The sequence below is a fragment of the Chanodichthys erythropterus genome, chromosome 22, assembly GCF_024489055.1.
Source record: "Chanodichthys erythropterus isolate Z2021 chromosome 22, ASM2448905v1, whole genome shotgun sequence".
Classification (NCBI taxonomy): domain Eukaryota; kingdom Metazoa; phylum Chordata; class Actinopteri; order Cypriniformes; family Xenocyprididae; genus Chanodichthys; species Chanodichthys erythropterus.
Genome location: NC_090242.1, coordinates 36,176,131 through 36,203,775, shown reverse-complemented (window position 1 = coordinate 36,203,775; position 27,645 = coordinate 36,176,131). Strand labels below are relative to the sequence as shown.

Below are 27,645 nucleotides of genomic sequence, written 5' to 3'. Positions count from 1 at the left end.
CCTGTTGTTGACCCTGTTTGATCCCTGCTGACTGCCCAATGGACTCTTTCCCTTGATTTCAACCTGTGATTGTTATCTGCCTGCCCTGACCCATTGCCTGTATTATGACTATGATTCTGCCTGTCCTCTCTGTCCTCTGTTGTTCAAGTCTGCTGCTGTTTGACCACTGCCTGTATGACCACGATTGCTGTTAATAAAAGCCTGCTTTTGCATCCCACTTCGTTGTTACAGTAGTATTAACAACTTGCATTTCAAGTCTATTTTAATACATTTAATACTAGGCCTACATCTTTTTCACCTGGGTTTACTTGTAATTAATTCATTTGTACTGTTTTTTTTTTCATGAAAATCCATTAAAATAGATCTTAGTGACACTATATATAAAAATCCAGTAAATTTTATGACCCTGATATCCTCTGGTTTGAACGCTCTGTTTTAAGGGGCGTGTCTGCTGTGAGACTTCAGTGTAAACGCCCACTGCTGTGATTGGCTGACATCTTTCCATTTGAAATTACTCTCTCATTTAGCACGTTTTTACTATTACAGCTCTCAAGGTTAACTAATCGTGAAAAGTGTTGATTATATTTAAATATATGGCATTATATTTAGATCGTGGCATGAAAGGTTGCAGTGATGAACATTTTAGTCGATCACAGATGTTGTTGAGCGTCATTTCAACTCAAATTCTGCACACTGACAAATGCTTTCATCTTCACTAACAGTGCAAACTCGATATAAATAAGAGATTCATTGAATTAAACGGGAGTTTAGCGAGTCAGCCACTGATAAACTCGCTCTGTTTGACAGCTCCAGCACGCGCTGCTCCAGCGATTGCAAAGGGGCTTTCTTTGATCGATTGCTTTATATAATTGAATAAGATTAATAACAGATTATTTTCATCCTACTAAGAGAAACAACGCAAGTTGCCGTTTAGATGGTTTGATTTAGGCCTACTGACTCACAGACAAAGATCATCAAACTGTACATGAATCATTAGATCAGCCATTCCCCACAACAGGGGAAATATTATAAATAATCACGTGTACTCCACCCAGCAAGCAATTGACCCAGCAAGCAATTTTATGTCTAATTTTATAATTTTATGATTTTTTTAATTTTATGTCTAGCCGTCAAAACGTAGCCCGGCCGTCTAGGCTAAAACAAGGCAAAATTTGGGCTGTCAGTGAAAATCTAATAGACGTCTAATCATAACCCAAAAATAGACTAGTCATCAAATATACAGCTAATGAATGATTACATCTATACATGCAATAGACAACAAAATAATGGCTAAAGGATTCTTTTCTCTTATATATATAACAGGTTCTCATAAATGACAATCCATCCAAACAAATTAAATATAAAAGGTTTTATTTAGAAAAAAGAACAAGATAATACACAATAAGAAAATAATGAAACTTAAATTTTACAAATACAACATTACAACTTCACATAATAAAAATATAAAACATTGACAAAAAAAGTTAAATAAAAAAGGTTAACAATGTTTTATGGTTTATAAAACAACCTGATTAATTTTTGGTTTCATAAATTCATGTATGTAAAGCTCTTTTAATTACCTTGAACATTGTTGTTGAAATGTGCTATACAAAATAAACTTGCCTTGTCAAATCAAAAACTCATATTTTCATCATAATGATCAAAAGATTAAAAGATATATGAGGTTTCTGTAACAAATCATTATAGGGTGCACAGGTTTCATGTTTACTCCCTTGTATTTAGATAATAATGAGTTTTAGGGCACAAGGAAACACTACATGTGCATGTAGCATTAATCTAACCACACTTACTCTGAGTCCGCACTGTTACCCGCTAAACAATTCCTATCCAAAAACTACAATAAATCAGGACTGACTAAATGCGGGCTACAAATAGCCGGTCTGACTGCGAGCTAAATCGTGGCTACGCACAGCCTACACAATATAACATGTCAAAGATGTGAAACCAAACACCTTGTAATCATTGTTGACTTCGCTTACATGATGCAATATCATACATCTCGCAAGTTATTTTGGCAAAAACGACATGTAACCAAATGAAAGATTTTATATATATATATATATATATATATATATATATATAATTGTATTGAATGTATTGTAGCCTATATATGTATTGAAACTGTGATGAGTTGGTTATGGAATTTTTGATGTGTGAAGCCGAGTTAAAGAGCCGCGTTTATAAAGGTTTTGTAACAATGGCATTGGCGGTTGTATAGCAGATGTGTATTGTGGCTGAATGTGTAAAACTGCCGACAAGCCAGAAATTCATCCGACATCCGATTGCCAGTCGGGAGAGGTTTATCGCCTCTCGTTTCCCCGTGTACACTGCACGACAAAAATGAAAACACCGGGGGGAAAACAATCCAACAGTCCCCATTGTCTTTTTTCCTGTTTTGACGACTCTTGTGCTGCGTCCCAATTCGCATACTTCTACTACGCCCAAAAAGTATGTGAACAAAAAGTACTTACTTTTGAGTGTGTAGCAAAAGAGTAGACAAGCTTTGGGACATACTATCACGTCATACAATTGCGTCTTTGCTCTCTGTCGCATCCTGTCACCGTAAACTTGCCTGTCAATCATCTTACATCCTCCACATTTCATTTAGCTAATTTCCTACCGTATCGGAGAGAAATGCAGCACGTTGATCTGCAGTCGCGGGTCTTTCATGTGGAGAACTCTCCTCATATTAATACATAGTGATGCATTTAAAAGTTAATGGCTAATCGGATCTTTATAAAAGTCCACATTGGTATTGCAGATGAAATATAACACGGATAACATTAAATAAATATTTTCTATCAAGTTAAACTGATAATTAGTCACTCAAACCTCTCAGCGTCGATCGCGCATATCCGCCATGTTTTGTAGTCTTTTAACACTTTTTACTCGTGTTTGTAGTTCTGAACTGAATCCTCGTCCAAAGCGCAATGGGTTGTGGGCAATATTATAGTGTGCACAGATCCACACTTCGAAAATCTACTGGAAATAGTAGACCATCCGGGGACTTTTGACACACTTATTTTAATCTCACATACTATTTAGGATGGATAGTATGGACATCGGGACGCAGGGTTCTTCTTCTTCTTCTTCTTCTTCTTCTTCTTCTTCTTCTTCTTCTTTTTGATTTTTATGGCGGTTGGCAAACAACTTCAAGGTGCATTTCCGCCACCTGCTGGTTAGGAGTGTGGACCAAGAACGCAAGGACCTTTACCTAACACCTTCTAAACACCTATAATCTTTTATATAAATCAGACATTTTCAAATATAATATTAAAAAAATCAATGCACTCCTCATGTCAGTTCTTTTGCAATAAATTTGTCAAATTAAACTTTCACTATTATATTTTGGACATTTCATTATAATATGTTCCACTGTTTCTTCTTGATTACAATGCTCACATGCTCCTGTCTGATGTTTCCCTATTCTATTTAGAGTACTGTTAAGTGCTGTATGTCCAAATCTAAGCCTAGATATAATTGATTCTTCCTTTCTATTTCTCCTTGTTATTCTACCTTTACCAGCAATTCTTTGGATGTTATAAAGCCATCTTACTGTTCTTTCTTCCTCCCATTGTTTCTGCCATCTATTTTTCACATGTTGTTTAATTAAAAACTTCATCTCAGCCTTACTATAATTTACTTTCATGTCTATATCTGATTTTCCTGTGGCTTCCTTAGCACATTCATCTGCCCATTCATTCCCCTTTACTCTTATATGAGCAGGTACCCAACAGAAAGATACTTCTAAACCCATCATCTGAATCCTGTATGTTTTGACGACTCTCATGGATTGTCCTAGATAAATGCTGCATGTGGATCTTCACTCAAGTCTTGGAGCACTGTGAATGTAACAAATATGTTGTCTCACTCAATAAGGCCCACCAAACAAAAAACAAACAAACAAACAAACAAAAAAAACACACAAGACAATAAATAGTAAAATAAACAGTAAAATACATATACTTCACTGCATATGGTAAACTCACACCCATAACCCCCTCAATAAATACAGGATTAGGTGATACACGTTCACAATTAATGAGTTACATTTACATTTTACTCCCACCAACAATACTGAAGATGATGATGACTGAAGGAAGGATTTAAAATACAATCGAGATTTAATAAACAAGAAGGCGTTCAGGTGTCACAGTGTGCGCTATACACAAACACAGAGCAACTAAAATAGAGGGCAAATGAGGGTACTAATGATTAACACCTGTGATGATTAATACATGTCCATGACAACAAATGAGAAACTACTGAATAAAAATGTAAATGAAACGAAACTAAAATAACTGAATGTATTTAACAGTTGGGTAGCCACCACAGCTCCTGAACCATCAAAAATGACCTGACGAATGGAGATATGCTTCTGACTATCTGTCCATGTGTGGACAATTACCAAATTTGTCTATTTTTCTTAGCCAATCAGAATCATTCAACCTGTTAAGAGAATGTACGCAGAGCGGCCTATACGAACTCCTTGTGAGACTTGAAGCTGGCTTCTGCTGATGAAACTGCAAACTATTCTTCAATAAAATGATCTTCAATTTATTATTTCTTTAAAAACTTTGAATCTGGGTATATATATCATTTGGGTCTGTAACTGTAAAACATCATTAGTTGCTTCTTGTAAAAAAGTTTTCAGAAATTTTAATTTGCATATTGAAAATTTTTATTTAAAAATGGTACTTCTATGAAAGAAGAAAAGAAATCCCCTAGAAATGTTATGGAAATATTAAAGATAACACTTCTAATGAAATGACTCATAACACACCCACACTGAAGTTAAACAGATTAGTTAAAGTAAAGTTATTTTCATTCTAAAAATGTTTTAAGTGGTTTTGTGACACAAAACAGTGACTGACAATGACATAAACAGATGTGCAGCAGGTGTGTTCTTCAGGTGTCACTCTGTTTGAAGAGACGTCCAGGCATGTCCTCAGTGCAGCAATGAAGCGCAGCAAGTCGTTCAGGCGGACAGTCAAGTAACCAGAGACCTTTCAGAAGTTATGCAGTGCTGCACTGAGCGCTTTTGGGAACGAGAATACCCACACCACCGATCTGAAGGTCTCTGGAAGGTCTTGTGAGCCCGAACTATAACATCCAAATGATAAAATCTTATGAATGTGTGTGGAGAGGACCAGCTGCTGCATCACATACTTGCTGCAAGGTGGTGCTCAAACTTTGGAGCAAGCAAACCCCCAGGTGGAATGGGTCCTAATTCCAGGAGATGAAGCTGGACCGTACGCCTCACAAGAGCAATGGCATCCCTCACCCAGTGTGACATTATTTATTTAGTGACCGCTGCCCCCTGTTTCCACCTCCATTGCTCTGACTTACACCAGCTGGTGTGGTGGACACATTTCTGAAGAGCACGCACTGGACACACAGTGAAGTTCCCCTGAGCGCTTCAAGAGTGACCAGATGTACAGTTGAGAATGGATCCATAGAAGGAAGAGGATTCTTCCGGCTGTAGCTTAAACACTGCCAAAGTCTCTAAAAGGGGTTAATAATTCCTGTTGCAGGGATGAAAACACACAGATTAATATAGCATCAGATTTCTGCATCAGTTTTCTCTCTTTTAATTCTCTGTATGATGATAGAGCATCTCACCTCTTCTGTGACTCTGAAACACCAGAATGAGTCTGTGAAGCATGAGAAACTGAGAATGAAAAACACAAATATCGGATTATAGCAATAACTCAACAGCAGATGTGCACTGATTCACACATTTCTGAAGGAAAGCATCTGTCCAGTTGTGGACGTTAAAGCCCCGGGTATACTTCACTTTTCGCGCCCGGTCGCGTCTCGCATGCATCTTTTCGCGCATCTTTCCGCGAGCCCTTCGCATGACGAAAATGAATTACCAAAGTATACACGGAGCTTTAAGCCTCTGGTGCTGTTCGTTCATTTTTGACAGACAAATTTTTATTTTGTTTTGAATGTTTTACTTCATTAGAATGGTAATGCTTGGTAAAGGATTTAACTCTTGTCAAATTTGAAAACGTTAAATGGTCCTGAAAAAAATAGTCACACTTGTATTGTTTGTAGAAAAAATAACCAAACAAAATCTTACTGACTTTTAGATAAACCTCAAATTTGGAGCACAACTTGTTTATATTTATTTTCCCACCGTTTTAGAATAAAACATGTTTTGGAAATAATATATTTCATAAAAAATTAGCTTTTCTGTGCTTTTTTCATGATAATGAACTTAAATGTCTTACTTATTTTGTTTTTTACTTTTCCCACTTCAGCAATAATCTGTCAAGTGTTTTCTTTAAAAACACCAAATGTAAGTTGTGCTTCAGAGCATTCAAGATTTATGACAAGATTCTGTTTACAGAATCTGCAAAATGTGAATATGTGAAATCAAATAAGAATAAGACATAACTGTATTTCACACAGTAACAGATGTTTATAGTTTGCAAGACAGAATAACAAAGAATATGAAAAGTTACAGTCATAAGTGATCTTAAACATCATAAATACTCACAGTTTGGTTTGCCGCTGTTAATGCTGTTGTGTCTGACTAGACTCGGTGTCTTTTTCTGTTTTGGTTCATTAGATTGTAATTTTTTGTCATTTTTGTTTATCATTTTCTCTTTCTCTCTTATGTTTTATTATCAGCAGTAGTCTGTTCTCCAGTGCGGTACTTGTAGTAGTGTAAAGTTTTGTGGAGGAGGGATTATGTTGTGGGTTTTTTTTTTTTTTTTTTTTTTAGATTTCATCACATCATAACATCCGTTGATCACAGTAAATTTAAACAGGAAGCAGATGTTCAGATGTTTACTTTTTTTTAGCACTTATGTGTTTATCTTTTGAAACACTGCTACTCTGCAATTTTGCATTTTAGCTGATGTTGATGAAGTTTTCACTCTTTGGCTACAGAAACTGTTAACTGCCTTGACCTGCATGTCTCAGCATTAATCCAATTATTATTATTATTTCCCCAGCTTAAATAGATGATTCAACATGAACAGATTTGCTCACATATTCTTCATAATTCCCTCTTTAAGCCCCAACAATCTAATCCACCAAAGCTCTTTTGAACACACTGCATCACATGTTTAATCATGTATGTATTGGAGGTAAAGCACGCTGCCACTGTACTCTAGAGCAGTGGAGACGTGTTCTCTGTAGTGACGAATCAGGGATTGCCAGGAGAACGGTACTTGCCTGACTGCATTGTGTCAAGTGTAAAGTTTGGTGGAGGGGGATTATGGTGTGGGGGTGTTTTTCAGGGGTTGGGCTTAAACCCTTAGTTCCAGTGAAAGGAACTCTTAATGCTTCAGCATACCAAGACATTTTAGACAATTTCATGCTCCCAACTTTGCGGGAGCAGTTTGGGGATGATCCCTTCCTGTTCCAACATGACTGCGCACCCGTGCACAAAGCAAGGTCCATAAAGACATGGATGATGTTTGGTGTGGAGGAACTTGACTGGCCTGCACAGAGTCATGATCTCATCCCGATAGAACACCTTTGGGATGAATTAGAGCGGAGACTGTGAGCCAGGCCTTCTCGCCAACATCACTGCCTGACCTCACAAATGAGCTTCTAGAAGAATGGTCAAAATTTCCCATAACACACTCCTAAACCTTGTGGAAAGCCTTCCCAGAAGATTTGAAACTGTTATAGCTGCAAAGGGTGGGCCAACTCCATATTAAACCCCATGGATTAAGAATGGGATGTCATTAAAGTTCATGTGCACATAAAGGCAGGCATCCCAAAACTTTGGGAATATTAGTGTATATTACTTTTCAAACTCAGAAATACTGAATACTATGTTTTCCCTGGCAATGCACTAAAGGAAATACCTCTTTGCATGCCATATCCATCCCTGGCAGTCCTCTGCATCTATTGCCAGGAGGAAAATCTGCTCATATAGCTGGTGATCATAAGTAAAAGCAAAAAGCATGTCAAAATTGACTTTATGACAGTCACATAAATGGGATTGATACACATAAATGGCATCTTTTGGCACTTTTCCACATTGTTGAACGACTCATCTCGGTTCAGTTCGGTACAGCTTGCTTACTTTTACTTTTCCACTGCAGTTTAGTACCGCTTCAAAGTGGGTGGGATTATAGGCTGATTGTTAGTTTTGCTGCCTTTACTGCCATGGATCCACTCCTCGGCTACTAAATGAACCGTACCATGCAGTGGAAAGCGCCATTTTATACATAGATGAAGACTGATTGCTGATTAAAGATATGTGCAAACAAGTTTCACACAGGTGCATTATAGAGATTCATCATGTAAGTACTTTCTATCAGCTGTGAATAGATGTTTTAGTGAGTCCAATAGAGTTTGAGGTCTTTCAGTGAGATCAGCTGTAAATGTTTTGACAAAGTGTGAGAAAAATCTGTAAAACAGATAATTTCTCGTTTGCAAGAGAAGATAGCCTACCACAAGTCTACCATAAAAGTCATGCATGCTGATAGTGATCAACTGTCAAGCTGTTATTAGAATTTTTTTGATGTGCAAAGATGTAATAAATTAATCAGTTTGAAATTCCCCAGGTTTGTTAGTCATGTAGTGATTGTAGCCTACAGACAAAATACTGACACAACATCCAGATTCAGACTCATCAAATATGTTGGAGAGTTTCTGTGTGTGTGTTATATGTTGTTTATGAGGACACAAATGTGTATAATGACATGAGTATTACAATGTAAACATGGTTTATGAGGACACATCCAATCACAACAGTATAATTACAACAACAGTAAGAACAGTGATGACTATAAAACTGTCACGGTGCACACAAGAACAAGATGGGAAGATCCAAGTGCAGCGATGTTTATTACCGGAAACTCCAAGCATGTAATCCAGAACAGAGGCAAAGGTTAAACTCCACAAAAACAGTCCAATACAGAAAGCCAGAGAAACAAAGTGCACATAACAAAATACAACAAACCACAACCAAGGACAGAAACAACTGAGTATAAATAGACAGACACTAATGATGAAACACAAAACAGCTGAGTGCAATGAGTGAGGTTAATGAGTCCAGGGAAGTGTCTTATGGGTAATGTAGTGAATGCAATGGGTGGAAATGAGAGTCCGGGATGGAGTGCCCTCTAGTGGCTGATAGGGCACTCTCACTGGTGATCGTGACATTAACTCATTTTCATTCAGGAAAAATCATACTAAATGCAAAAGTTCTTAAACATTTTATTTTACATTTTTACAGTTGCACATTTAGCAGGTTCTTGTATCAGACAAAGCAATTCATCCCTAGAAGACAATAACATCAGAAGTGCTAAAATATCAAGTTTATACAGGCTAGAAAATAAATTAAAGGAAGACCAGATTAAATATTATAGATATCTACACGTGATAATACTAACAGCGTACACTGCATAATTATTGACTGGCTCGGTCGCATAGTTTTGTACTCCCCTTGTTTCAAGGGTAGAAAGCTATATGCTGAGTACAAGGCTTGTGTTGGCAATGCGAACAAGTATTCCAAGCCTGCATACCTCTAGTGGCTATCTCTGCTGGAGTTAGATTTGATACCAAGTAGTTGGCCCTCCTTGGGTCACCTTGAAAGCGATCCTCTGGGTTGAGCTAGGTTCCTGAGTGTCCTAGTTTCCTAGAATTAAGCAGATGGTTATCAGGTAGCTCAGGCTCCATTGGAGCCTCCCTGATACTAGTTTTAGATCTTTACCAAGTAGTTGGCCCTAGAGCAGGCCACCTTGAAGGACATCGTCTAGGTCAAGAAGGTCCTTAGCACTTCCAGCTAGATAGTGTGTAACCATGGTTCCCTGAGAACAGGGAATGAGCCACTGCATCTCCCTGGCATTCCTCGGGACTGCCTGCTGAACAGTCCCTTCAGACGATAAGTGGGTGACTTGTTCTAGGCGCTCCTTATGTGCATTTGGGTCGCACTAGTAGTGACATCATAGGTCGTCGCCGGCCAATACAATTGCCATGTTTTGATAGCATTTCAGACACCGGTTCCCGCTGAGGTGTTCCCCAAATGCGTTAAGATGCAGTGTCTCGTTCCCTGTTCTCAGGGAACCATGGTCACATGCGTAACCTGAGACGTTTTCCATTTTCAGTTGAAAACACCCTTAATTATGCTTCCCAGTAATCTTTTCTGTCTGTTTAATGATTTCTAAGAAGCTCTTCTGACCTTATTAAAACACATAAAGTGGATGCATCCATATTCCCTGATCAACTAAAATCCAAAAAAAATATTTAATTCATGCTGCTGTAAATATTTACTTATGGAGATTTGTTTAATTCTGCTGTGATCCTGTAGAGGGCGACACTTCACTGTGTTACATGTCTCTGAAAGTGTACAGTGTTGCACTGTTCATTTTAGGAATGTCTGAATTTCTTCATTCATAAATCTGGATTTGGTTTTAAAGCCAATAAATAATGAATTATTTCTTTCAGCTGAGACACTTCAGATGCACACTCTTCACCAATCCAGATGATATCACTAATCCAGATGATATGGGCCGGTTTTCCGGACAGAGATTAAGCTAGTCCTTTAAATAGTCCCAGACTTAATCTAATCCAGAGTTTAATAAAATGATTTCCTGGAGGAAGAACATAGCTACTCCAGAACTAAATTAACCTATCAGGAGGCAGGTTTAACTTCAGATTGGTGGATTTTATTTGATTCTCAATATTGTAATGTATAACTAGATTAGAGAGAATTGTAAAACTCTTTGACAATTTAAGACCACATGGTTTTGGTCAGAGAAGAATACTGTCTCTTTATGAGCTGTTGATCTGCTGTAATGCTGATGATCTCCAGTAGAGAGCGACACTGACACACTGAACTGTGTGTCTCCAGATCTCTGTTTCTCTTGTGTTCATGAGTGTTTGTGGTCACAGCTCAGATGTTTGTTTTCAGAATATTCATTTTCATCTTCTGTCGAGGACATTTGTTTTAGTGAATTTACACTAGAGAGACATCCTGGACTTTTTGATAGCAAATATTTGGGAGTTTCAGAGTGAATTGTTCTTTGAATAAACTCCATTAGAACATTTTATTAAGTTTTCAAAGTAGAGTGATTGTCTCTTTAAAAGAAAGGTGTTACTCATTTTCATCCATTATTCATAGTCATTTGCTATTTTCAGCTGTATAGAGACAGTAAACGTGATTTAGAGTTAGGTTTGTCAGTTTTTAATGATTGTTGTGTAATACAGATTTACTAGCAGCAGCAATACTCTCATGGCATCTTGTTCCACATACCAGACAGATTGACTGATTAGTAAAGATGTAGGTATGTTTTTTTTTTGTTTGTTTGTTTGTTTTCCCCATGCGTTTTTTAAATTCTTTTATCTCAATGTTTCTTCATTCCTCAGCTCCGGCACTCATTTCCCGATCAACTGTTTTAACCTGTCCTACTTTAAACTCTTTTAAACTAACAGAAGAACAGATAGAAGTGTTGTTTTGTTTTTGTTTGTCATTCTCCTTTTGAGTTGAGCACATATAGATCCAATTTATTTTTTAATCAAACTTATTAACCTCTAAATAAAAAAGTGATAATTTCCTTGTATAAGAAAGTTTCTGTGAAGTGAATATACTTTTTATATATATTATTATATAATTTAATTTTTATTCACTTATTATTAACAATAAAACTCATTTTGATTCTGATATACTATATATAGTGCATACAGACTTTATGTACATAGGTGTGTGTACTGTGTGTTATATATGTGTTTTATTATATATATTAAAACAAAATTAGAGGCTTTTAATATAAAAACTTATTTTGTCTCTGACCAATTTCAAAGACTCTTTCAAGAGATCACTTCCTGTTAAAAAGATTTCTATAAGTATGATTGAACAATCATAATAATATGCAGAATGACTTTATATGTTTATTTGTGCAGCAGCTCAGTTTGTATAAATCACTACATTTAGTTCTGATGCATCTCCAGGATGCACTTTAAGTGTGTAGAATTTAGTTTTTAGTGTTTTTACAGTGGAAATTATAATTAAAAAAATATACAGAGAGAGAGAGAAACAAATAAATAAATACAATTTGTTCTGTGATCAACTTTACAAGAAATTAGAGTTAGCTTAATAATATAACATGTAAAAGACAGAATACTGTAAAGATTGTGCATGGATGGAAGTTCATCCTTAACAATGGTATATGATGCAAAATATCACTTTAACATTTTAGATTTAGAACAAAAATATAATTCTATATACAAGCAGTATATATGTGTTTATCATATGTTTAATCATTTAATCTCTTCTCTGGACTGATACTGTAACATAACAGCAAGTGACCACAATTAAAACTATTCAGAATATACAATTTAATTACAACATAAAATAATTATGTGTTCCATTAGCAATCTATAATCCTTATAAAATGTTCCACAACAAAGTAAATAAGTACTAAAAACACATAATATCTTAAAATCATGTTCTGATATAGGCTATCACCTGTGATGAGAGGAACTGAAGTAATATCAAGTGCGGTCTTCATGTGTTTATAATCACACTGAATATGAAGTTATGCAGAAGGATCCACAGTGAACATTTCCTTCAGACAACTGCTTGACTTGTGTGTGTTCAGTCACTGAGACTCTGGGATTGTTTTGTTTGGTGGGTGGAGTCAGGGACATTATGAGGGGGTGAAACCAGAACCTGTCAGACTGGACTCTGTGAAATGGGGATTTTCTGAGGGCCCAACACGATCACATGAGAATACGTATCAATAGTACGAGTTTGTAATCTCGTAGAATATATACGCCAAATGAGTTCGTACGTATAATACGCCATAAAGTGCGTATCATATGCACGCGAAAAACTGCGTACCATAAGCACGCCAAAACTCATTTTGGCGTATATATTCTACGAGATTACAAACTCGTACTATTGATACGCATTTTCGTGTGATCGGGCTCGAGGGCCACACCCAAAAATATTTCTCAACAGATTCTTTAACGCCTCATGTGTTTGTGTGGATTCTAACATGTAGGCCTAAAGTTTTATCATGAGCAATACAATCCTGAATAAGTTGAACAATGACACATGAACAAAACTGCATGTGAAATAAAAAAATAATAATAATTACACCACCTTTCACTCTGTATGGCAACAGGAAACTGGAATATAAATACTGGTAAATAAGTACTGAAAATAAAAATGTAGGCGTAGGCACATTTAATCTAAACATGGAAATAAAGTGAAAATGAAATTTAAATGAAAAGTTTGCGACATTTAATATAGATCTGTTTATGTTGCGTTTTACAACGTTGCGCACTATAGCGTCGAAAATAATATAAACATGTTTTCTATTTACAACGTATTTTTGCAGCGTTGAGCAAGCCAATCACAAACACATCTAATGATTTCTTGATCGCATGAGTTTTTGTCCAGTGCTGAGATCTGCACATTCAAATCCTCTTGTTATAATTTAACAAAAAAAGTTATTACTGTATGTAGGCCAAATAAGATATTCATTGATTACAGCCAGCTTAATCGATTTGCAGAACTTTGTGATTATTTGCGCAATAGCCTAGGCCTAATTCATTCAGAATTTGAAGATAACGTTTTTTTTGTTGTTGTTGTTATTTTGCGTTTATGCTGGAATGTGTAGATGCATTGCATGCATTGTTTATTTATCACCATTGTTGAGATTCATATGCTGATTCTTGATGTCTGTGTGTGTCTAAATGATGCAGTAGTAGATTTTTTATGCACTACGTGGATTTAAAATAATTCAATTTATCTGTTTTTTGCAACACTTGTTCACAGGGTTGGTAATGCAAAATCAAAATGTATAAATGACAGAACATATGACCAGTTGCTTTGGATACAATCAGACAAGCTCACAATGACTATATAATCATATAACAGCAGTGTATATCTGCTCACTCTAAAGCACTGACCTCACTGCTTTACAACAACATATGCATTGTTGCAGATAATATCTAACATAGAAAGTCAAGGGTCAAGAGCCCAACAATAGCAATACATAACAATGAGCAATACATTTTTACAGTATTATTCTTTGTTAATATTAGTTAATAAAAATGCAACTGTTCAAAACTGTGAAATTTGAATGACTTTCCTTGTACAGTTGCATTTTTATTTTGCTCTAGATGGCACTGTTCAGTTTTCCAGCATCTTCTGCATATTTGAACCCTTTCCAGCAGTGACTGAATGATTTTGAGATTCATCTTTTCACACTGAGGACAACCGAAGGACTCAAACACAACTATTAAAAAAGGTTCAAACATTCACTGATGCTCCAGAAGGAAACACGATGCATTAAGAGTCGGGGGGTGAAAACTTTTGAATTCAAATATCATGGTAAATTGTACTTAATTTTCCGGGAAACATGTGAGTATCTTCTGATGCTTCCAAAGGACAATACAAAATAAAAAAAAACAATGATATTTAAACAAAATAAGAAAAATTGTGACGTCTTCATCCTGTTCAAAAGTTTTCACCCCCTACTCTTAATGCAAAATGGAATACAGAATCTTTTCTGAACCAATATGGATGGAGCTATTTTTATGGAAGTAAATCAGTAGCAAAACACGAGAGGTTGCTGATTTGAATGTGAGAACTTGTCGTATTAATATTTGTATTTGTAAACTGAAATTTACACTCACAGTCCTGATGTGAAAAGCTGAATGTTTCGATTTGCACACGCAGACAACAATCAAAACACCCGTGTTACGAAGTTCTAGTTGCAGATTAATAGTTACAAATGTGTAAAATGGCATTCACATAAACAAAATGACAGACACAAATGCGTGAGACATATTTACTTTTACACTTTACTTCAGTTTCGCTGTACAGCTTCAAGTCGGCGCTTACAACCTCTCAGATCTGGCAGTACAAGTTCAATTCCCGGCGCTTTGACTTTTGCTACTCTTTTTGCGATATTCCTGTAGCAAAACTGACTTGAGCACTTGAAAGCAGAAGTGAGAGAGCAGAACGGGGATGGGGGTGAAGGCGTTTTAGTGGTCGATGCCTGACCAATGAACAACGCCATCCAGTGCGACTTGGCATGCGGAAAGAAATAATTGCATATGTATGAGACAATATTTTCATTAAAATATCGTTAGTTTTAACAGGTTTTTAATATTACAGTGAAAGAGTAATAAAGTTTTGGACCACCAAAACAGCGCAATCTGCTCTATGTAGTGACGTCATTGCGTACAAAAACGTCCTATTTCATTGGCTGACTCCAACCAATAAACAACTTTTCTACTCTTTTACTGTAATATAAAACTCAGTTAAAACTAATGATATTTTAATTTTAATGAAAACAGGGATTTTATCCCCCCACCCCCAAGAAACATGTGATTAATGAAAAACAAAGCCTCATATTGTTTCCAGTCGTGTAAATGCTTCACTTTGCCTGTTAGAATGTTTGAACCCAGACCACTACTATATGAAAGTTCAAGTCCATTTACTAAACATTTTAAATAAAGCCTGTAGCCTATATTACATCATAATATGTTCTGTCATATAGGCTACAATAAACACACAACAGCACAATTTACTTGCATCAAACTACTCAGTAGGCTATGTATTATTAGTAATTATTATAATTATTCTTTTTGTTGATCCATTTCATTTATTGCCAGACTTTAAGATGTGAATTATATTATTGAAATAAACACATTTAGTGTCGTCAGGCTTTCATTTGTGTTTAATGGATAAAACAACGGAGCTGCGATCTCAGGTTTATGGCTGCTGTAAATTTTACCTGCCACAAGATGGCAGTGTTTTCGACACTTTTAATGCTTTGAAACCTTTTGATGCTTTGAAACCTCTCTCTTGCTCTCTTAATATGTAATGAGTTTACGCAAAAAATAAAAAAAAATAATTAAATTAAAATAGCGCCCTCTCATATTATCTTGAGTAGTAAAGTCGTTTATTGGTTGGAGTCAGCCAATGAAATAGGACGTTTTTGTACGCAATGACGTCACTACATAGAGCAGATTGCGCTGTTTTGGTGGTCCAAAACTTTATTACTCTTTCACTGTAATATTAAAAACCTGTTAAAACTAACGATATTTTAATGAAAATATTGTCTCATACATATGCAATTATTTCTTTCCGCATGCCAAGTCGCACTGGATGGCGTTGTTCATTGGTCAGGCATCGACCAATAAAACGCCTTCACCCCCCCATCCCCGTTCTGCTCTCTCACTTCTGCTTTCAAGTGCTCAAGTCAGTTTTGCTACAGGAATATCGCAAAAAGAGTAGCAAAAGTCAAAGCGCCGGGAATTGAACTTGTACTGCCAGATCTGAGAGGTTGTAAGCGCCGACTTGAAGCTGTACAGCGAAACTGAAGTAAAGTGTAAAAGTAAATATGTCTCACGCATTTGTGTCTGTCATTTTGTTTATGTGAATGCCATTTTACACATTTGTAACTATTAATCTGCAACTAGAACTTCGTAACACGGGTGTTTTGATTGTTGTCTGCGTGTGCAAATCGAAACATTCAGCTTTTCACATCAGGACTGTGAGTGTAAATTTCAGTTTACAAATACAAATATTAATACGACAAGTTCTCACATTCAAATCAGCAACCTCTCGTGTTTTGCTACTGATTTACTTCCATATATTTTTTGACTTGATTGTGTGGAGCTGTGATATGAATATGTCCGGCCCACACTCAGAACAACTCATTATGTCTGTGTGAAATAAACAGCTATGGAAATGTAGAAATTAAAGTAAATTAAAGCTTCAAGCTCCTTGTGAAGATCCAGAAAAAAGTCAGTTTGCACCTCAATGACTACTATTCTGTCAATCTCAGCTGTCAATCAGTCTGCAAATTTCCTTTGGCATAGATGTGGCCCAAATAAACAGCTGAGGTGTGGTCCAGATTAGTTTGTGTTTGCTGGCCCAGATCTAGCCCACAGCTTTTTAGCCAGAACTAAACCAAAATAGGGCCATAGTAGTGAGCCAAATAATAAAAACAGACGTGGCCCATATGAACCTTATATGTTATTCTTGTATGTCTGAGTTCTGTAAAGGACTGACGGCCTTAATGTGTAAAATATCCATCAAACATTAAATCACACAATCTTAAACACAAAAATTGATTGAGTCATTTTCTATTTCTATTAATTATATCATGTTAAACACAAAAGGAGTGTGCTAATGTTGACAGTAATGAGTCAAATATGCCTCATGAGTCACAATATGTCTCACCAATCTTTATCAGTCATCATCTGCAAGAAAAAGGAAGATAAAAACTAAATACATTAGAATAACATTGTTATACATCAGTAAAGCACGCACAAAGCTCTATTATAAATGATTGTAAATAAACATTATAAAAATTGGCAGCACTTCAGTATGGGGCAACTTTTGCCTCAATAAACTGTTAATTCACATACAGTTGCACAAAGAAACATGAACTAAATTGGTTTCATTGTCATTTACAATCAAGACTACTGTAATAGCAGGCTATTTTAGAAATATAATACTTAATAATATACTTAATGTTTAAGAAATTTAAGATACTGCACCGAAGCTGATTAGAGCTTATTTGGGCAAAGGAGGGTGTTGTAAAATGAAAGCAAAATCCAGTAAAATAACTGAAATAGGCTGAGATGTGGACTGCCACAGACCTGCCGCACAGGTTACATGTGTATGAGTCAAATGTTAACTATAAGTTAAAATATTCCATGGTGTGCCATAGCCAAGCCACATGATCTGCAGTTGCATGTGGTCATCTGGGCCATTTACCTCAATACAAATAGTGAGCCAAAAGAAAAGTCCCTCCAATTCTATAGCCATGCCAAAATATATATAGTGAACCTTTGGCCCACATGTGCTCAGCCATGCCATATCTAGGCCGGATGTTTCAGCTATCAGCCACATTTGACCTAAATGTTGTTGCTATGATGGAAATAACTTTACAACATTTAACTCCATCCATCATGGGTCTGATGAAACTTGACCAATTGTCATTTGGTCATGATTGATGATGATGCATGAAAATATTTCTGTACATTTATAACACTATACTCTGTATTATAGTACCTTTGCATCCACGCTGCTGTGAAGGTGTTTCTAATACAGTGATGGTAAAAATTATATCTTTCTCTCTTCTGACTGCCGTTAATGCTCTATATATTTTTTCCTCTTTTTGAAAGTTGTGAAAACACCATTGTGGAGTTTTTCTTTTGCTATTTGAGCAAATGGGAACAGTGTGGTAGATTTCCCCTATGCACCTGACCTAAGCTAACCCAAGTGTCCCTGACACCTGCAAAAATGATTATCCTCAGGGAAACACAAAACACAAAAGTTGCATCTGATACCCAAGAATATAGTTACCTGACCGGAATCAACGCCGCCTAAGAATCTCACACTAAGAGTCGAATGACATCTTGTCCCCTACGACATTAAATCTGGGAAATAGATTTTACATGTCTAAGTTGCAGCGCTGCACAATAACCAAAGACTCAGTTGTTGTCTTAGAATATGCTTAAATCGTGGCTGGGACACTTTTCATCAATCTCAGAGAATCTCTCCAGCAAAGAGAATACAGCAGGTTTTTAAAGGATTTTAGATATAACATCACTGTCATCAGTCTTAATATGAAACACAACTGACAACCCGAAACCGAACCTTTCAAAATGTAGGAAACTCAACATTTGATAGAAAACACTTATTTAAAAATAAAAAAAGACATTAATTACCACTTTAACCAGCAGGTTGCAGCAGAGTAGCATTTTGTGCATACAGTATCAGCCATTTCAGTTTTTCACTTAGTTTAGTTTTTGACTAAATATTAAACATTATAAAGTAACTAATGTTTAAAAATACATTTTGTAAATGTGAAGTATGAAATACTCAAAATCTGATGAAAAACAATAACTTATTGTGAATGGATGACAGAAAGCGAGCGCCGCTCTCTCTTTATAATCACAGCAGCTGTCAGTCAGTGCAGCACAAGATCAATGATTTCAGCACACTTGTGAAAACTCACATTTTATTCAGTTAATCGACATATTTTATTTTCTCTATAAAAGTAGCAGTTATTTGCAACAAGTGCAAATAGTTGTTGGACGCTATTTATACTTATAAATATTGGCAGATACTATTTGCTCATCAGTATTGTTGTACATTAACAAGAAGCTGTAACAATTGTAAGTTATTATTTAAACTGTAGCTCAGTGGTTAGAGCATGGCACTAGCAATGCCAAGGTCATGGGTTCAATCCCAGGGATTGCACATACTCGGATACAAATGTATAGTATAATGCAATGTAATTCGCTTTGGATAAAAGTGTCTGCCAAATGCATAAATGTAAATTATTAAATGAACAGCACCTTATTGGGACAAAAAGCCCTCCCTACACCTAACCTGATTTTAAATCCATTTCATAAATCATTTTAATCATTTCATTTCATTTATCAGCTCACAAATTAACATTTTGCATTTGAATTTAATTTTGTTTTTAAAATTTTGCATTCTGGTCATATATATGTTGTAAAGATAATATTTAGATCACGTTCACAGACAGAAAGAGTTCTGAGATGTTGTGTTGAGTTTAGATCAGGACAAGAATGACAAACCTAAAATACTGTTTAATCAGAGAATTTTAGTATCTTAGATTGAAATTTTCACTAACATATCTTCTGTATGACTGATCTGTGATTTTCTGCATTTAGAAACATCATCCTCCATCATGTGAAGCAGCAGAAAGACGTCTGATCCTCTGGTGAGAAACATTTACTGTCTCAGTGAACATCAGGATCACATTCATAGTTATTAAAATATCAAGATTAGATTTAGATGAAACTCATAATATCAAAAGAATCAGTTTAATAAAAGTAATGAGTTGTTCACACCTTTGGACAACAAAATGTCTCTCTGTTTGAAACAGTGTTTTTTAGTTTTCATCTCATCACATGATGCGTTACAGGCAAACAGTCTCTTCTGTTGATCAAGAGTCATGCAGTTAAACAGTTAACGGCAAGCAGGCAACCGATGTTCCATTTACAGCAGTTATATGTTTATCTTTTGCACCATATGTGGTGCATTTCCGTTTAAACTTTGGCTGGTGTTAAGGGTCGTCTTCCTGTGGAAACTGTTACTGCCACTGCAGAAAATGCTTTACTTAGAGTTTTTGTCTTGTTTCTAGTCCTAATATCTAAACATTCTTAAATCAAGAAGCATTTTATAGACAAGTAAAAATTGTCTTGTTTTCAGAAAAAGTCCAAATTAAGTGAGTTTTTCCTTAAAACAAGCAAAATAATCTGCCAATGGCATAAGCAAAATAAAGTTATTTCAAACCAAAAACAAAATTATTTTGCTTACACCATACAACTCAGAGCTAAATCTACTGTATATAATCTTATCAGCACAATGTTTTTATTTGTAATGCTATTTTATCTTAATAAATAAATAAAAATCTTCTCTGTGTTTCTATGACACTGGGTTACAGCAGTCACAAAACATCACTTTTAATTCAGTGTCAGAAATGTAGAAAGGTAAAGAAGAGGATAATAGGGTGCAAAATGTTTTTAGATTGTGGATCTATAGGCCGATATGGATATACATTATAAATCAATAAATTGTCAGGAGAGAGAGAGAGAGATATTCTGGCATATGTGGTTTATGAGGTGTTATGTCCCCCTTTTGTCTAGGGGTGGTGGGAGAGTAACATATAGAAATAAAAAGTAATAAGAGATATGTCCCTTCAAAAACACAGGGCAAAAATGAGAGAGAGTTGGTTCAGTCTGCACTCCCAGAACTCACACGAACACAAAATAACTCTTCAAAAGGTTTATTTAACATAAAGTCTCTTATAACAATCAAGGATAAGGCAAAATAATAAGGATAACTAACAAGACGCTTCTAGCTTCGGGAGGGGGTTAAAGCCAAAGTAACAAACAAAAGGAGTAAGCTAACTGGAGTAAGGGAGTCTAAATAACCTATCAAAACAAAACATCAAATAAACAACAAATCTCTTACCTGACTGCCTCACTAACCGAAAACAGGGGAAAACAGGGGTTAGTAAAAACAAAAGGGCACCCACCTCCCTACTGCGTCTGCAACATTGATAATGGGGCAATTACACACTGCCACACCAGCACATACAACAGGTGTCTCTTAAAGGAGCTTTCACACCAGCAAATACAACAGGTTTCTCTTAAAGAAGCTTTCACAACAGCAAAGACAACAAAAGTTCTGGGAGGGAAGACAGGCCACACTCTCTCTGGGGAACAGCCAGCTCCCTCGGTGTAAATGCAAGCTCCTCTCCATACTCTAACGAGGAACAGGTGGCATCAATTGGGCTCCTGCAAGAAGACAGGGAGGAACAGAGGAAACGGGAAAAAAACTACACTTCCCAGCAGGCTGTTGGGCATCAGAGAAACAGTGTCACATACACATTCATAGAATAACAAAACAATAAACGATATACGTCCTGGGACGTAACAGAGGACACGTCCAATCACAACAGTAAAATTATAAAAGAGTAGAACAGTGATGAATATAAAACTCCCTTTCTTTCAGGAAAAATCATACTAAATGCAAAAGTCATTCTTAGACATTTTACTTTACATTTTACAGTTGCACATTTAGCAGATTTTTTTATCAGACTACACAATTCATCCCAGGAAGACAATAACATCAGAAGTGTAAAATATAAAAATGCAAAAATGTACAGAGTAATACAGACCAGAAAATAAATTGAAGGAAGACCAGATTAAATATTATAGATTTCTACACATAATAATGCATAATAAAATAAACAGTAAAAAAAGCATTATTGCACTGACTGATGAAGAGTATTTTGCTGGTTTGATGAAAGGAGCTGCTGCTTTCTGAAAAGAGAAAAACACTCTCAGATCTACAACACACCATCAGATTTCTGCATCAGTTCTACACAGTTTGTCTGTTAGTATGATAATGATAACTATGATAATGTATTCTATGATCAGTCTTACCTCATCTGAGACATCAGAATGAAACTGTCTTCATCATGAGAAACTATTAAACACACAAACATCTGATTATTAGTATATAATGAAATACATATTCCAGCATCATGAAACTGTTGCTGATGAGAAAGTGTTCTGTCTTTAACATCATAAATACTCACAGTTTGGTCTTCCACTATTAATGCTGTTTTGTCTGAACATTATCATTTCTGGTTCAGGTTGAAACTCATCCTTTTTGCTTGACATTTTTCTCTTTCTTTCATGTTTTGTTCTTCTGCAGTTTGTGATGCTCCAGATATATTCCTTCCATGCATTAATTTGTCTAATATTCTGTTTTTGCTTATGACTGTTGGAAAATAAAATACAGTTTATCTTTGTGATGTTTGGTATTTGTACTTTTATTACTCAGATGTTTTTATGTAAAGTGTGGTTCCAAACGCACATTTACTTATGTTTTCACAGACATTGAAACTAACAATATTTATGTATTGACAGCACTAAAACGTAAAATATGTACATATGAACAACTTTACAGATGCACAAATGCATACAAATTCCTATTTATGAATATTAAAATCATGGTATTATATCTTAAAATCTACATGTTTTGTCGCATGTATTTAATGCAGTTTACTCATCTACATAATATGAAATAACATTGCGCTCTGTTCGGTGACTTCTGCTGCAAACATGTTTTGATAGATTACATAATTTTAAACAAGACAGAATGTAGATTTTGTGAGGGTTACACTTTATTTTACTGTGCTGTAGTTACATTGTAAATAGGCTACTCAAATAAGTACTGAGTAGTATTAATTAACTACATGTACTTGAGTACAGTTAGGGTTTGGTGTAGCGTTAGTTACTTGTAATTATGCATATAATTTACTGTTATTACTAGAGTAAGTACATGTAGTAATGTGTAACTACGGCACTAAAATAAAGTGTTACCTCTGTGAGGTTAAAAATATATATATTAACAACCTTTAAAAACCTTATTTGTTATATAGGCTATTCTGTTTAAGTGTGATTTGACTGGAATGGTTTTATTTTGGATAGTTAAATAAAATGTTCAATACACGTGTATGTTTATTACTAAACATAATGTAAAATTTAAGGTTTAATATAATTATATTGAATAATTTAAGTGAAATATGTGCATATCAAACACAGGACAAACATTACTAAATTTTGCCGAATTTAAAAAAAAACAGAAGAAGTGGTACTAAATGAAGAGCCGTTGGGGAGCCGAAAGAGTCGGCTCTTATTCCTGTGCTGAGCCAAATGATCCGGTTCCCTAAAAAGAGCCGAAATTCCCATCATGATTCTCAAATCCCGCTCTCGTTTTGGTTTAAAAAATTGCTCATTGGCTCTCGCCTGCTTCGCCACAGATTACCGTGTTTCGGTTTAATGTGTGCGTTTGAATGAGAAAATCTCAAAATATGCGCGCCTTCACAATCACAGGTTTTTTTATTGTTTGTATTTGAGCGATTAATAACTTAAATTCTACTCTGCATCTCATACAAAGCTATTCATGCCACCAAAGAGGACTGCGACTTCAACACAACATCTTTTGGAATACTATTACCGCTTTTGACAGTTTAGCAATAAATACATTATTGTGATTACACTTGTGTATCTGTTATATAGGCTATGTTTTTCTTTATAACTGACATACTTTTAAGAAATATTTATTTAGAGGTAGGAGTAGAATTTGCACCATTAATACCTACGTATTAACTAGGCTGGCAATACAGACTTACATTTCAGTTTCACGTTTATACATGATACAGTAACAGCACTGTTCAGATTTAAATATTTAAAAAGTTCTTTACAAAATGGTTAAAGAGAAAGTGTTTTAATCACCTTGTGATGAGCTGAAGAGAGAGAAATATCCTCTGATCTGAGATCTCGGCTCAGTCGGCTGATGTTGTGCTGAATTTGAGAGCTTTTCAGCGGTGAAGCGGCGAAGCTGGACCACCTATATTTGAACTGGCCCACTCAATAAATAGCTGTGTTGTTAGGCCTACATGTTAGCCTACATCTCACTGGTGTAGTCCTAAAAAAAGAAGTGGTGTACTATTTCGACACCCCCCCCCCCCCCCCCAAAAAAAAGTGTTAAATTGTTGTTCACTAGTCACATTTGTTTAATTAAAAACAAACAAATACAGTGCATTCAAAAATTGGTTGACGTTTTTCAGATTATTTTTTGACTACATTTGCCTACGACTATTATTGAAACGTTGCATTGGAATTATATTCATTGTGAAAAGTGATACATTAATGTTTCATTTTATTCAAGTGGGTGATAAAAAAAAATAACAATATGAAATATTTCCAGATAATAATTTTAAAAAATGTGCTTTGGCATTAGTGTCTATACAAAAGCCAATTGTTCAAGGGTGTAGTTAGTGGGTCATGAATAATTTAAAAAGCTATGGAGTCAAATTAATGCCTTAAAGTTTTGCACAAAAATAAAGTTTTGCAAAAAAAAAAAAAAAAAAGAATTGAGCAATAAAAAAATGTTTTGCAAACAAAAATAAAGAATTGCAAAGGAAAAATAAAGTATTGAGCAGAAAAAAAGTTTTGCAAGCAAAAATAATAAATTGCAAAATAAAATAACGTAGTGCAAAAATAAAAATATAATCAATTACAAAAACCAATGACAGCTGTAATCCTATTTTATCTTTGCCACATATTTTTCATGCTCAAACCCACTAAATCATTTGCAACGCTCATTTTATTCTGCGTTTCAGTCAAGCGTGCGCTCACGATACCGGTTTTCCTTTGCGCTGCACTTTTCTGTGCGGTTCTCTTTATGGCACTGGTTTGACGTGGGGGTGGAGTCAAGAAACGGGGGCAATTTTTCCTTTGCAATTCTTTATTTTTGTTTGCAAAACATTTTTTTATTGCTCAATTATTTTTTGTTTTGCAAAACTTTATTTTTGTGCAAAACTTTAAGGCATTAATTTGACTCCATAAAAAGCTTCCTAATAAATATTGGTGCAAGATGATGTTTTTTATTCTCTTCATCAGTCTTTTGTTTATTTTATCCATCAGTCTAACGTTAGATCATCTTTGATATGGAGTCAAATTAATGCCTTAAAGTTTTGAAACAAAAATAAAGTTTTGCAAAACACAAAAAAGAATTGAGCAATAAAAAAATGTTTTGCAAACAAAAATAATAAATTGCAAAATAAAATAAAGTAGTCCAAAAATAAAAAAATATTATCAATTACAAAAATCAATGACGGCTGTAATCCTATTTTATCTTTGCCACATATTTTTCATGCTTAAACCTACTAAATCATTTGCAACGCTCATTTTATTCTGCGTTTCAGTCAAGCGTGCACTCACGATGCCGGTTTTCTTTTGCGCTGTGCGGATCTCTTTATGGCACTGGTTTGACGTGGGGGTGGAGTCAAGAAACAGGGGCACGCCCCCGCGAAATGCGTTGGAGGGGAACGTAATCGGCGAGAGGTGAAATAATTCTTTGACATGGTTAAAAATAATGAATGATTTGTTTTTGTTGGTTTGTTAGCATATGTTGTCGCCGATTACGACCCCCTCCAATGCATTTCTTATAGTAATATGACCCGTTGCGCTCTGTCTCACTGCCTGTATCCACTTTTGTGTCCTTAAACATTAATTTTTTGGGGAGTCGACAGCTTATTAAAACTTATTTCTGTTTTTTTAGCTAGTTAGCTGTGCACCTTGTCACACAGCAGCTTTAGGCATTGTTCGGTTTTTTGTAATGAGTCAGAAAAGACAAGAAGGCAGCCTCACGCAATGGAGACGGTTGGATTGTTTTCCCCCCGGTGGGCATGGTTTTCAGATTATAATAAATGCGCTCTGTTTCTATGCTTGATCTGTTCTGTTGCGATCTGCGTCTCCTGCCGATGACGTGTTTCGCGGGGGCGTGCCCCCGTTTCTTGACTCCACCCCCATGTCAAACCAGTGCCATAAAGAGATCCGCACAGAAAAGTGCAGCGCAAAGGAAAACCGGTATCGTGAGCGCGCGCTTGACTGAAACGCAGAATAAAATGAGCGTTGCAAATGATTTAGTGGGTTTGAGCATGAAAAATATGTGGCAAAGATAAAATAGGATTACAGCTGTCATTGGTTTTTGTAATTGATTATATTTTTATTTTTTACACTACTTTATTTTATTTTGCAATTTATTTTTTTTTGTTTGCAAAACTTATTTTTTTCAGCTCAATACTTTATTTTTCCTTTGCAATTCTTTATTTTTGTTTGCAAAACATTTTTTTATTGCTCAATTCTTTTTTGTGTTTTGCAAAACTTTATTTTTGTGCAAAACTTTAAGGCATTAATTTGACTCCATAGTTTAACTTTCAAATGGATCGCACATGGCTTGTGGAAATCTTAGCACACTTCTGGAGCGTGATTACATTCAGATGAGGCCTATATGGTGATTCGCGCGTCACTGATGCATTAAATAAACCGGGTTCAGTTGTGCTGATATTGGTCTTTTCACTTCATATACGGAAACTTTGCACTTATTAAAACTCCGAACGCATGATGTATATAATTAATTATTAGTCTTATTCGCTCATCACCATAGGCTATTTCTCACGGCATGGCTGCTGCAGTGAGAGAAATGCGGTCAATGCATCGCTCAAAACACGGCGGCTTTGATGGGCAGGAAAAGGTAGAATGACAGAAGTGCTCTTGCACCAATTACAGCAAAGAATCGCGAATTTACACAACAGCATTGGACACACAGTTAAAGGGGACGTTAACATGACAATAGATGATGGACTTTCGACGCAAAAAATACAAGTGGGTATACGTGAATTCTGATCCTTGGAAGTCGTAATACGCAAACAGCCCTGGGCAAAACGGACCCGACTACACCACTGCATCTCTGTCTAAATTACATGAACACACCAACACACACGACTTGTGGCTTCCACTTCTTCCACTCTCAATTGTTTACTGAAGATTGTCACATCAACTTCTTTACATGTTACAGCGCCCTCTTGTGACCAACACTGCAACAACCCCAGGAATCCTGATACATTACATCCCCCCTTTTCTTGGATACAAAATTACATTAATTAATCAACTGAACATGTCCAAAGCTAACTTGAAATAGCTCAAAGAACATCTCATAATCTTCTTCAACCGCTTATAAATAATAATATTTCCTTTTCCACAATAAACATACTAACAAGTTATTTAGCTGTTATTTCCCACTTTTCTGTGGTTAAATTGAACAGCCTACATCTATAGCAGTTATTTCTTCCATTTCATGACATAATCAGACAATTTCTCAGGCAATCATCTAGTTGTAGGCAGCGCCTCACTCCCTTAAACTTATGCGGAAGGGGCCCTGGATTCGTTTGCGGTTAGATCATCTCTCTCTATATATGTACTCTGAATATTATTAGCTTTGTTTCAGTAAACCTTTGATATGCTTCTTAACTGACTAAAATGACCACAGTTACCATAGGATGGTAGTTTTTTTCCTCTTTAATTAAACTTAAACACGTTCTCATACAGCCATCACCTCTTCCTTTCGTCGTCTTTCTGTCCCTGTCCACCTGTGCGTTCCACCAATCGGGATTCAAAACAACCGCAAAGTACTTATAACATAACAAATGAACATATTTTTTTTCCAATCAAAATGAACTTATACCTACATTTAAGGGAAAACATTAAACATGAAATAAA

At 35.7% G+C, this 27,645-nt stretch overlaps 1 long non-coding RNA gene across 1 annotated transcript; it reads right to left on the bottom strand.

Moving 5' to 3' along the window:
- Positions 1-2,136: 2,136 nt before the first annotated feature.
- Positions 2,137-6,680, bottom strand: LOC137012796 (uncharacterized). Its single transcript, XR_010893609.1, has 3 exons — positions 6,527-6,680; positions 5,644-5,692; positions 2,137-5,546 (listed from the first exon to the last, which is right to left on the bottom strand). It is a non-coding gene; the product is annotated as an uncharacterized lncRNA (long non-coding RNA).
- Between the last annotated feature and the right edge of the window lie 20,965 nt (positions 6,681-27,645).